This window comes from Bubalus bubalis, chromosome 14 (genome assembly GCF_019923935.1).
Source record: "Bubalus bubalis isolate 160015118507 breed Murrah chromosome 14, NDDB_SH_1, whole genome shotgun sequence".
Classification (NCBI taxonomy): domain Eukaryota; kingdom Metazoa; phylum Chordata; class Mammalia; order Artiodactyla; family Bovidae; genus Bubalus; species Bubalus bubalis.
In genome coordinates this window covers 80,433,620-80,444,740 of record NC_059170.1, presented here as the reverse complement: position 1 = coordinate 80,444,740, position 11,121 = coordinate 80,433,620, and the positions used below count along the sequence as shown (strand labels likewise).

The 11,121-nt window shown below is 42.3% G+C and overlaps 1 long non-coding RNA gene across 1 annotated transcript; it reads right to left on the bottom strand.

Annotated features, from left to right (window-relative positions):
- Positions 1-2,834: 2,834 nt before the first annotated feature.
- On the bottom strand, positions 2,835-10,827 carry LOC123329301. Its single transcript, XR_006544718.1, has 2 exons — positions 10,273-10,827; positions 2,835-3,227 (listed from the first exon to the last, which is right to left on the bottom strand). It is a non-coding gene; the product is annotated as an uncharacterized LOC123329301 (long non-coding RNA).
- Between the last annotated feature and the right edge of the window lie 294 nt (positions 10,828-11,121).

Sequence of the window (11,121 nt, the reverse complement as noted above, 5' to 3'; positions counted from 1 at the left end):
TTCCATTTGCCCCAAAGACATACTTTAATTTGGTCTTTAATTTGTTTCGGAGAACCCCTGAGTGTCTTCTTCTCACAATCAACACCAGCAACACATGGGAGGGGCCCAACTGCGTGCTTTAAGTGGAGGAGGGCAGACTTCCCTGCCGAGGTGCCCCCACAAAGCCTCTGTGTGACTCCAGGTACCAGGGGCAACACAGAGAGCCTTGTCAGGACCAGAGATGCTGCTGTCTCTTTTGACTTTGGTAGATAGGTGAAACCTGGGTGTGGTTTGAAATTGGCTACATTGGTCATTTTTATGAATCGATTTTTACAAACCCATGAGAAGTGTTCCTAATATAAATAGCCTGCATTATTCTTGTATCACCTTCATCTGACCCCTGGGAGTGCTAAAGAAAAGCCCATCATGCTTACCTGGGCTTCAGCCTGAAGCAGGCAATTAGGCCCCTGGCTGGGAGGAGACTGAAGGCGGAGAAGGAGACAGTGAATCTGATGACACTGCTGTTTCCTCGGCTGAGAGCAAATGAATATTTGCTGCACTTGTTCTGTGTGCTGACCACTGAGTATCTCACCTAGTGGGGCAGGTATGACCATCTCCATTTCACAGATAAGGACACTGAAACACAGACTTAAATAATTTTCCCAAGATCATACTACGTTAGAGGCAAGGTTACGATTCAAATCCACTTCTGACTGTAAACCCCGCTCTTTATTCTACCCTGCCTCTTATCTTACTTACCTGAGGGTTTCAGGTCCTTGACTCAGTCTGTGTGAATGGTGTCTCTGGAGTTGAGTGATGTGCACCCTGCATATCTGTCCAGAGCGGCTCAGACTTTGATTGCCTTGAAACCCTCCCATGACCCAGATTCTAAGCCCGGCCTGAGGACTAGAATTCTGGAGTGGCCCCCGAAACTACAGCATCAGCAATACTTGGGAGCTTTTTAGAAATATAAGTTGGCAGGCCCCACTCCAGACCCAGTGAATCACAAACTTCAAGGTTTGAGACTAGAAATGTATCCCCAGAGCTTCTCAACTTTGAGGTGGCCTCAGATCATCTGGGGGTCTTGTTAAGTGCAGTTTCTGCCTCTCTAACCAGCTCCCAAAGGATGCCAATGCTGTGAGGCACCTTTGTAATAACATGCCCCTAAATCCGTAATTCTCAAACTTAAGCCTGCATTCAAATCACCCGGAGGGCTTAATAAAACAGACTGATGGTGCCCCATCCCCCAAAATTCTGATTCAGAGGGTCTGGAATGGGGCCCGAGAATTTTCTAACAAGTTCCCGGGTGACGCTGGTAAAAGGATCCTACTTTGAGAACCACTGCCCTAGCCTACAAGAACTTCCTTCAGTTAGACGATTAACCTCATGCTTTTTGGCTCTGCATTTGCGTGAAGCCATGCTTAGTCCTTGAATCCTGGCTTCTTAGGGTTGAAAACAACTTCAGAGACCAGAGGCAAAGCCAGGATGCAGCAGCTAGACTTACTCTATTCACTGTTGTTTACTCTGCATCCTGCTGGCTCTGCAGCTCCATAAATTTTCCAGCATCCAGCAACTACAGTGGTTTTGGTGAGCTCTACATCTCAGGCCGGTTTTGTAAGCACTTGAATCCCTAGTAGACACATATGTCATTGGCACAATCTGTGAAAACGCAGGCGCCTCCTACCTCACAGCTCTTCGAAAAGAGGGCTTTGGAAAAAACCAGCAGCCGCACTGGCAGCCGTGGCGGGGAGAAAATGCAGCAGCCAGCAGGCAAACCCAGACAAGGTAACTCAGCACAGAGGCCCTGGAGCCAAGTAATAAACCAGGACTCTGACAGCTACTGCATTCACATTCTGCTGGGCAACCCCAAAAGGTTGTTTAACCTCTGCTCCAGAGAAGATGCTTTTCCTTAAGGTAAACAATACTCTTATTCAAGGAAATGCATACAGGGAGGGTCTCAGATATGGACTTAAATCAGTTTCTGTTATGACAAACCACTCATGATATTTGAGAAAAACGTAGTCCTGTATATCCCTTTTTCTTAATCAATTTTTATTGGAGTGCAGTTACTTTACGATGTCATGTTAACTTCTACTTCACAGCAAAGTGCGTATACATATGTCCCCTGCCTTTTGGATCTCTCCCCCATCTGGCAGCCCACAGTGCATTAGGTAGAGTTCCCTGTGCTATGGAGTATGTTCCCTTCAGTCGTCCTATATATTTTCTTAAAGCCGAGGCTTGGAACTGGCATGCCATCACTTCCACCATATTCTAGTGGCCAAAGTCAGACCCAAGACCAGCCCACTGCTTCATGGGAGGAGCTGCAACATCACACGGTAAAGACAGAGAGGAGGGAGTAGTTTGGAGCCACTTTGCAATCGACCACAGAGGAGTTTTCTCAGTTTGGGAGAGACACTGAGACACAGATGCCTAGGGCAATGGTTTACTTGGTTACTTGAGAAGTGAAGGAAATGCTAGTGGGAGCATAGGGGATTGAGACCCAGAGGAAAGCAGCTGGTGAAGCATGCACACTCTGGCCAGCCAGCACTCTGGCATATAGAGCTGCATTTCACTGGAAAACTCTGGGAGTGCTGGACACATGCCTTTCTTTCTGAGAGACGTCTTTCTGAGAGACGGAGCTAAGGCATTTATATATCAATTCTTAGCAGTTATTGTTGAGGGCTTTTTCCAGGCGGCACTGATTTCCCATCACTTCAGCCTCCCCTGCTGGGCAGGTGCTGGTAGCTGGTGGCCTGGCCTCTCTGCACCAAAGGGGTGAGGGTCAGGATATGCACGTGGGACACCCATGCTTCCTCCTGCCATGGTGATAAAAAAAAGAAAAAGAAAACTCAAGCTTTGCTTTTAAGTTAGTTTAGTAATAATATCTGCCCCCACCCCTAGTTGGAAGTCTTCTTGTTTTATTTGCGGGTGATGCTTCATTCCTTTTGCTAGCAAAGTTTGGAACACTAGATGGCGTCATATCAAGATATCATGCAGCTCTGGAAACAAAATGCGATGTTCCTGGTTGTCCTTGGAATTGAACGATTAGCAGTGAGTTGAGAACAAAGAGCTGTGTCTGCCGTAGCTGTGGTGGACCACTTCAGCTCTACCAAGAACATCACTCCGGCTGAACTTGCCCCTTGGCACCAACGTCACAGACCATGGTGGGCAGGGGGTGGGGGTGGGCAAAGTGCAGAGGGCAGGCAGAGGTCACTGACCTTCTCTAAGGTGTGGGGTTCCCAAAATCACTAGAAGGAAGCAGAAAAAAGAATGAAACTTTCTAATCCCAGAAAGATCTTTGAGCTGTATGGAAATGGGCCAGAAGGAAAACATGAAACTTATAGTAGAGATTCATTCTTGGGGCTGGGAGTGGAGAAGGGGATAGTAAATGAGGTTGAAAGTGAGGATTCAAGATATTTAACATTTTATTTTAAATATTTCATGCAAATGAGACAGAATTTAAGCAATGATCAACTCTTTATAAAAGATACTAGGTAGTTGCCATATTATCTTCTCTACTTTTTCTTAAATTTCAGAAAAAGTGTGTAGGGAATAGGGTTGGGGGGCAGGGGTGGGACAGGAATGATGTTCTCCTATAATTAGCAAGATCTAGCAGGCCTGTAGAAGTAACATTCTGTTTGTTGATTAACATTTGCTAAGTGCTTCCCCTTACTGAACCTTCATTTCCTTGTTTATAAAATGAAGATAACAGTAGTATCAATATCAGGGGTTGTAGTAAGTCTTAGATGAGGTGATACACTCATACTACCCAGCATGGCATCCCAGGAGAGGTGCTTCCTCAGAAAATGCTCACTGCTCCCTTCATCCATCCCCCAACTCTCACCATGGGGGTAAGCATTAGGATCCCCTCCCGTGGAGTCAAACGGATGACTAGCTACTTGTCTGCTAGACGTCCCTGGTGGCTCAGATGGTAAAGAATCCACCTGCAATGCAGGAAACCAAGATTCAACCCCTGAGTCAGGAAGATTCGCTGGGGAAGGCAACAGCTACCCACTCCAGTATTCTTGCCTGGAGAATTCCATGGACAGAGGAACCTGGCGAGTTACAGTCCATAATGTCACAAAGAGTTGGACATGACTGAGTGACTAACATTTTCACTTTTCTAAATATGGCTAGAAACAGAAAAAAATTCTTAAACAAAGCCTTATCCTGACTTCTCTGAGTTCAGGAACACCATTGGCTTAAGAAAAAAAAAAAATAAATTGCTTATGGAAATAAGGCTAGAGAGACCCTCTTTATGGAAAGAGTTCAGTTCAGTTCAGCTGCTCAGTCGTGTCTGACTCTTTGTGACTCCATGGACCTCAGCACTCCAGGCCTCCCTGTCCATTACCAACTCCCAGAGCTTGCTCAAATTCATGTTCATTGAGTTGGTGACGCCATCCATCTCATCATTTGTCATGCCCTTCTTCTCCTGCCCTCAATCTTTCCCAGGATCAGGATCTTTTCCAATGAGTCAGCTCTTCGCATCAGGGGGAAAAAGTATTGGAGTTTCAGCTTCAGCATCATTCCTTCCAATGAATATTCAGGACTGATTTCCTTTAGGATGGATTGGTTGGATCTCCTTGCAGTCCAAGGGACTCTCAAGAGTCTTCTCCAATGCCACAGTTCAAAAGCATCAGTTCTTTGGCACTCAGCTTTCTTTATAGTCCAACTCTCACATCCATACATGACTACTGGAAAAACCATAGCTTTGACTAGACAGACCTCTGTCAGGAAAGTAATGTCTCTGCTTCTTAATATTCTGTCTAGTTTGGTCATAGCTTTTCTTCCAAGGAGCAAGCATCTTTTAATTTCATGGCTGCAGTCACCGTCTGCAGTGATTTTGGGGCCCAAGAAAATAGTCTCTCACTGTTTCCATTGTTTCCCCATCTATTTGCCATGAAGTGATGAGACCAGATACCATGATCTTCATTTTTTGAATGTTGAATTTTAAGCCAGCTTTTTCGCTCTCCTGTTTCACTTTCATCAAGAGCCTCTTTAGTTCTTCTTCACTTCCTGCCATAAGGGTGGTGTCATCTGCATATCTGAGGTTATTGATATTTCTCCTGGCAATCTTGATTCCAGCTTGTGCTTCATCCAGCCCAGCATTTCGCATAATCTACTCTGCATTTAAGTTAAATAAGCAGGGTGACAATATACAGCCTTGATGTACTCCTTTCTCAATTTGGAACCAGTCTGTTATTCCATGTCTGGTTCTAACTGTTGCTTCTTAACCTGCATACAGGTTTCTCAGGAGGCAGGTTAAGTGGTCTGGTATTCCCATCTCTTGAAGAATTTTCCACAGTTTGTTGTGATCTACACAGTCAAACACTTTAGCGTAATCAATAAAGGAGAAATAGATGTTTTTCTGGAATTCTCTTGCTTTTTTGATGATCCAACGGATGTTGGCAATTTGATCTCTGGTTCCTCTGCTTTTTCTAAATCCAGCTTGAATATCTGGAAGTTCTCGGTTCATGTACTATTGAAGCCTGGCTTGGAGAATTTTGAGCATTACTTACTAGCATGTGAGATGAGTGTCATTGTGCCATAGTTTGAACATTCTTTGGCATTGCCTTTGTTTGGGATTAGAATGAAAACTGACCTTTTCCAGTCTTGCAGCCCCTGCTGAGTTCTCCAAATTTGCTGGCATATTGTGGAAAGAGGGACTCTGGAATTTAGCAGTAAGCATTTTAGAAACTTTACAGTCTTCTACTCTGAAGGGGCATGAACCTAGTTCTAGAACAAACATGGATTCTTTGTGTGGCTTGTAAAAAGATACACCCTTTCTCCTTTGAATGTAATGAGAACTCTTGATTTTTATGCAAATTAGAGAAAGCCCATAACCAGCCTTCACAGCACAAAATACCATGAGGGCAAGACAGCAGATAGTAATAATGGACTGGTAAGAGGGGAAGATATGGGATGAGATCTATTATATGGAGGTGATAGAGCCTGACATCTAGGAGAGAGGACTTCTCTGGCCTTTCTACATCTTGCCTGGGAAGCTAGAGCAGACTTAAAAGGGAACACAGTATTCCTCAGAGTCTTGTTTTATCTGGGGATCTCTGAATCTAGAAAAGATGGTCCTTAAAGACTGAGAAGGCAGAGCCTAAACCCATTGGGCTGGGCTTGTTCCCTGCAAGGGTTACAAATAATCTCAGTCTTTTCCACACATCAGAGCCTGCTGGAGGGGTGTGTGTGTGTGTGTGTGTGTGTGGTGTACAGGGCCTCCCATCCATTTGATATCAGTTACCTATTACTACAGTAATGCTGGTAATAAACAGCTCCAAAATTAATGACTTGAAATGATAGCTGTTTATTTAGCTCCTGAATCTAAGGCTTGTAATTGGGACTGAGCTGAGCTTGGAGGTTCTGGTCTCAGTTGGGCAGCTATTCTTTAAAAAGAAATAGCATGGTGAAAGAAGAAACTCTAGACCATCAGAAAGGAAGAAATACAGTAACCAAAACTATGCATAATGACAACAGAATTACCTTTTCTTCTTGAGACTTCTAAGTTATATTTGACGTTTGAAGCAAAAATTATAACATTGCCTGATATGCTTATTAAAATATGTAGAGGAAATACTTAAGAAAATTATGTTATGAACAGAGGAGGATAAATGGACATAAAGAGATAAGATTGTCTACACTTCATTCAAACGAGTAAAATGATGACAACAGCAGACTGTGATGAGTTTTATGTATATATACATATAAGAGCAACCATTAGGAAAAAACTACGCAAAGAGATACTCTATTGATGAGCATTACAGATAATTCAAGTGCAATTCTAAAAAAATTTTCAAATAACTCCTATGAAAGCAAAAAAAAAAAATCATAAATGAAAAACATAAAAAAACAAAAGAAAAATAAAATGGCAGACTTAAGCCCTAATATAACAATGCATGTGTCATGTATATGTTCTAAGTCATGTCCGACTCTTTTGCAACCCCACGAACTATAGCTTGCTGGGCTCCTCTGTCTGTGGGATTTTCCAGGCAAGAATACTGGAACAGACTTCCATTTCCTTCTCCAAGTGATCTTCCCAACCCAGGGATCGAACCCATGTCTCTTATGTCTCTTGTATTGGCAGGTGGATTCTTTACCACTGAGTCACCTGGAAAATAATATATCAATGTATGCAGAGTCACTTCAGTTGTGTCTGACTCTGTATGACCCTATGGACAGTAGCCTGTCAGGCTCTTCTGTCAAAGAGATTCTCCAGGCAAGAATACAGGAGTGGGTTGCCTTTTCTTCTCCAGTGGACTTTCCTGACCCAGAGAGCCAACTCATGTCTGTTGCATCTGCTGCATTGGCAGGTGGGTTCTTCACCACTAGGGCCATTGAATTTAAATGGTCTAAATATATCAGTTAAAAGACCTTGGTAGAATGGATTAAAAAATGTAATCCAACTATATATTGTCTACAAGAAACTCACTTCAAATATAACAACATACACAGGTTGAAAGTAAAATGATGGAAACAGTAATCAAAGGAAAGCAGGCATGGCTAGTTAATAACAGATAAAGTAGACTAGAATTGAGATAATGGGCTGGTAAGAGGGGAAGATATAGGATGAGATCTATTGAATGGAGATGATAGTTAATAACAGATAAAGTAGACTAGACTTGAGATAATGGGCTGGTAAAAGGGGAAGATATGGAATGAGAACTATTGAATGGAGATGATAGTTAATAACAGATAAAGTAGACTAGACTTGAGAGCAAAAAAAAAAAAAAAATTACAGACTTAGTGAGAGAGATTATATACTGATGAGAGGGTCAATCCACAAAGAAGACATAGTAACACCCACTGTGTATCCCCCAGGCAACAGAGATGCAAACTATATGAAACAAACCTGATAAAACTGAAAGAAGTATACAAATCTACAAATACAATTTCAGACTTCTACCCCTCTCTTATAATATTTGATGGAACAACTTGTTAGAAAATTGGAAAAGATATACAAGAACTCAACAACACCATCAACCAACAGGATCTAGTCCACATTTATAGAGTATCCCCCAGCAACGGAGGAACACACATTCTTTTCAACTGCCAACAGAACATAGATCAAGATAGACCATTTCCTGGGTCGTAAAACAAATCTCGATAGATCTAAAAGAACTGAAATCATTCAGTGTGTGGTCTATCAATAGAATCAGCCTAGAAATCATCACTCTCCCTGTTCAAATTTATTTGCATAATGAAATTGACAAAACCTGCTATAGTTACCCCCCAGAATTGATAATATACACAAGTAGCATCAATGGAAGAAGAAATTTTACAAATATAAGAACCAAATCTATATATAAAGATTAGACACTTGAAAGTTTTCTTTATGTAATTAGAGGCCTCAAAGTCCATCTCTCCTGGTAGTTCAGGAACATAATTACCTGGCTAAGACTAACAACTAATTTCATTTTCACCATCAGTCATTAATCCCTGAATATAATCATAGAACAATCTTGGACAGGAGAAGAAAGAAGCCTGATCTCTTTTCTAGACCTTTGTTCACTCAAGAGGCCAACAACATGCCAACTGATGCCCTTCTTACTGCAAAGGATACTGTCAAATAGCCTCTCCTAGGCTGTATCATAGAGCACAGACCACTTTAAGGTATTTCAACACCTTTTTTCTATTTCAAGACTAGTCTGAAGAGATTTCATGGAGTTTATCCCATGCCTCTTCATGTGAGAGGAAAACCATTTGGTCATTTATAGCCTAAGGAGACAGAGATAGAAAGAAGAAAGTACATATTGGCTATCATTTCTTTGGGGACAGAGAAAAGAGATTATTTGCTCTATTGGAAGCATTTGGAACCACTGGGATAGTTCATGCAGCCATTAACTTTCAGTTATTCAAACAACTGGATGACTTTCGATTATTTCTAAATAAGCTTTTTCAATGAAGGGATATATAAGTTCATTTAATAGGAAATGTAATAAGATTGGTTGATCCAGGATCTCAGTATTGTTATCTGGAGTTTAGGTTCTATATAATCCTTGGCTTTGCTATTCCCGTGGTTGGTTTCATGTTTTAAAGTTGTCCAGGGGACAATGGTAGATTCATCTGACTTCAGTTATGGAAAGAGAGAATAGTTTACTCTTAAGACCAAGCCAGAACTTCCCTGGATGATACCAGGAATCCTCTCATCACATGTCATCGACCAGAACTGGGTCACATGACTTTTCCCAAACCATTCACAGACAAGGGGGATAACTCTTAATCCCATCAGACTCACTCCTCAAGCTGAAGGTGTTCCTCTGGGTCATAGGGGTTACATGAAGATGGGGCATCTGTAAAAGAGAGGTTCTGTGAGGAAGTAAAAGGGAGATAATGGGTTCTGTGTAGGCAGCTGGGGCTCAGTAACACTGAGTATGTTTCTAAGAGCAGAAGTCTCAGACTCAAACAATGAAGTGATCTAGTTGTCTTAAAGAACTGAAGGAGTTCACAGATAAATCAGGCAAGGCTTCATCCAGCAAACCAGCGATGTCATTAGCACCTGGCTTCCCCATCTCTCTGCCCTCTGACTCCACACAGTGGTCTCCTGCCAGCAAAAGCCTACAGCAGATTGAAAGTTTGAATTGCTTAGCATGTTGAGTTGGGAGAGAAGTGGAAAAGGGGAATAAATTCTGATAGTTTCAGTGAAAGACTCTTCCTTTTGCCAGAATCCTCAGAAAACAGCTCCTCATATCTCATTGGTGCACGTGGACATGCACCCAACCTAAACCAATTATTGTGGCCCAGCAGTGGCATTGACTAGTTTAATCCCAATCATAATCTCTATGTGTAAGGGTAAATTCACAGCGGTAAAAGCAAAATGAAACCAAAAATCCCACAAAATCCATTGGTTTAACCCAGTAAGGTTTATTCTTTTCATTCATTCAACATGGACGGACAGTGACTCAACTCCACACACTTGTTCAGGAACCCACAGTTTTTCTGTGCAGCTTTGCCCTGGGCATCAGTGTGGATGTGGAAAGCAGATTGAGAGGGAGAGGGAGAGAAATGCTCTGGCCCCAGTTGGCATCCACAGCCATGGTGAAATGTGACTGCATTCATGCCTGCCCTGTGGCTACTTTGTCCTAACTCAGCCAAGAGGACTAGTGGGACATATTTCTGAGGACTCTGTTGCTAAATGGTACAACCATAGGGTAGCTCTGACTTTTCTTATTTTTAATCTTTCTTCGAACTAACTGTGAAACTCTTTATCTAAGTTAAATTACTGGGCCATTTTTCCTTATTTCTGAAAGAAAATAAAGTTGTGTTAACCGTGGGCAAGCCACTTACCTTCTCTCTGTGTCAGCTCCTGCATCTGTAGACCCTTCATCTGAGCTCAATACTGCTTTAAGGTTATGTACTCATTTGCTAGAACTTCCATGAAAAGATACCACAGACTGTAATACAAATGTACTTTTCACACTTATGGAGGCTAGACATCTGAGATCAGGTGTCTAGAGGGTTGTGCCTCTTTGGCTTGGACCATCTTCTGTCTGTGTCTTTACTTGTTCTTTACTCTGTGCATATCTGTGGTCTGATCTCCTCTTCTTATAAGAATACCAGTCAATTGGATTAAGGCCCACCCTAATGACCTAATTTTACCTCTTTAAGGACCCTGTCTCCAAATACAGACATTCTGAAATATTGGGATATAGGATTTCAACATGTAAATTTGGGGAAGACAGATACAATTCAACCATCCCAGGTTAAGATGAAGTTTAGATAAATTAGTACATGTTAGAACTTAAATCTATAGGTAGAGTGCAGTAGGTATATGCACTCAACATTAGCTATAAAAAGTATCTTATTTTTTCAGTAGTACCAATAGATGTAGTAGCAATGGTATTTGACGTAGTATTAGTTCAGTTCAGTTCAGTTACTCAGGCATGTCCGACTCTTTGCGACCCCATGAATCGCAGCACGTCAGGCCTCCCTTGTCCATCACCAACTCCCGGAGTTCACTGAGACTCACGTCCATCGAGTCAGTGATGCCATCCAGCCATCTCATCCTCTGTCATCCCCTTCTCCTCCTGCCCCCAATCCCTCCCAGCTTCAGAGTCTTTTCCAGTGAGTCAACTCTTCGCATGAGGTGGCCAAAGTACTAGAGTTTCAGCTTTAGCTCATTCCCTCCAAAGAAAT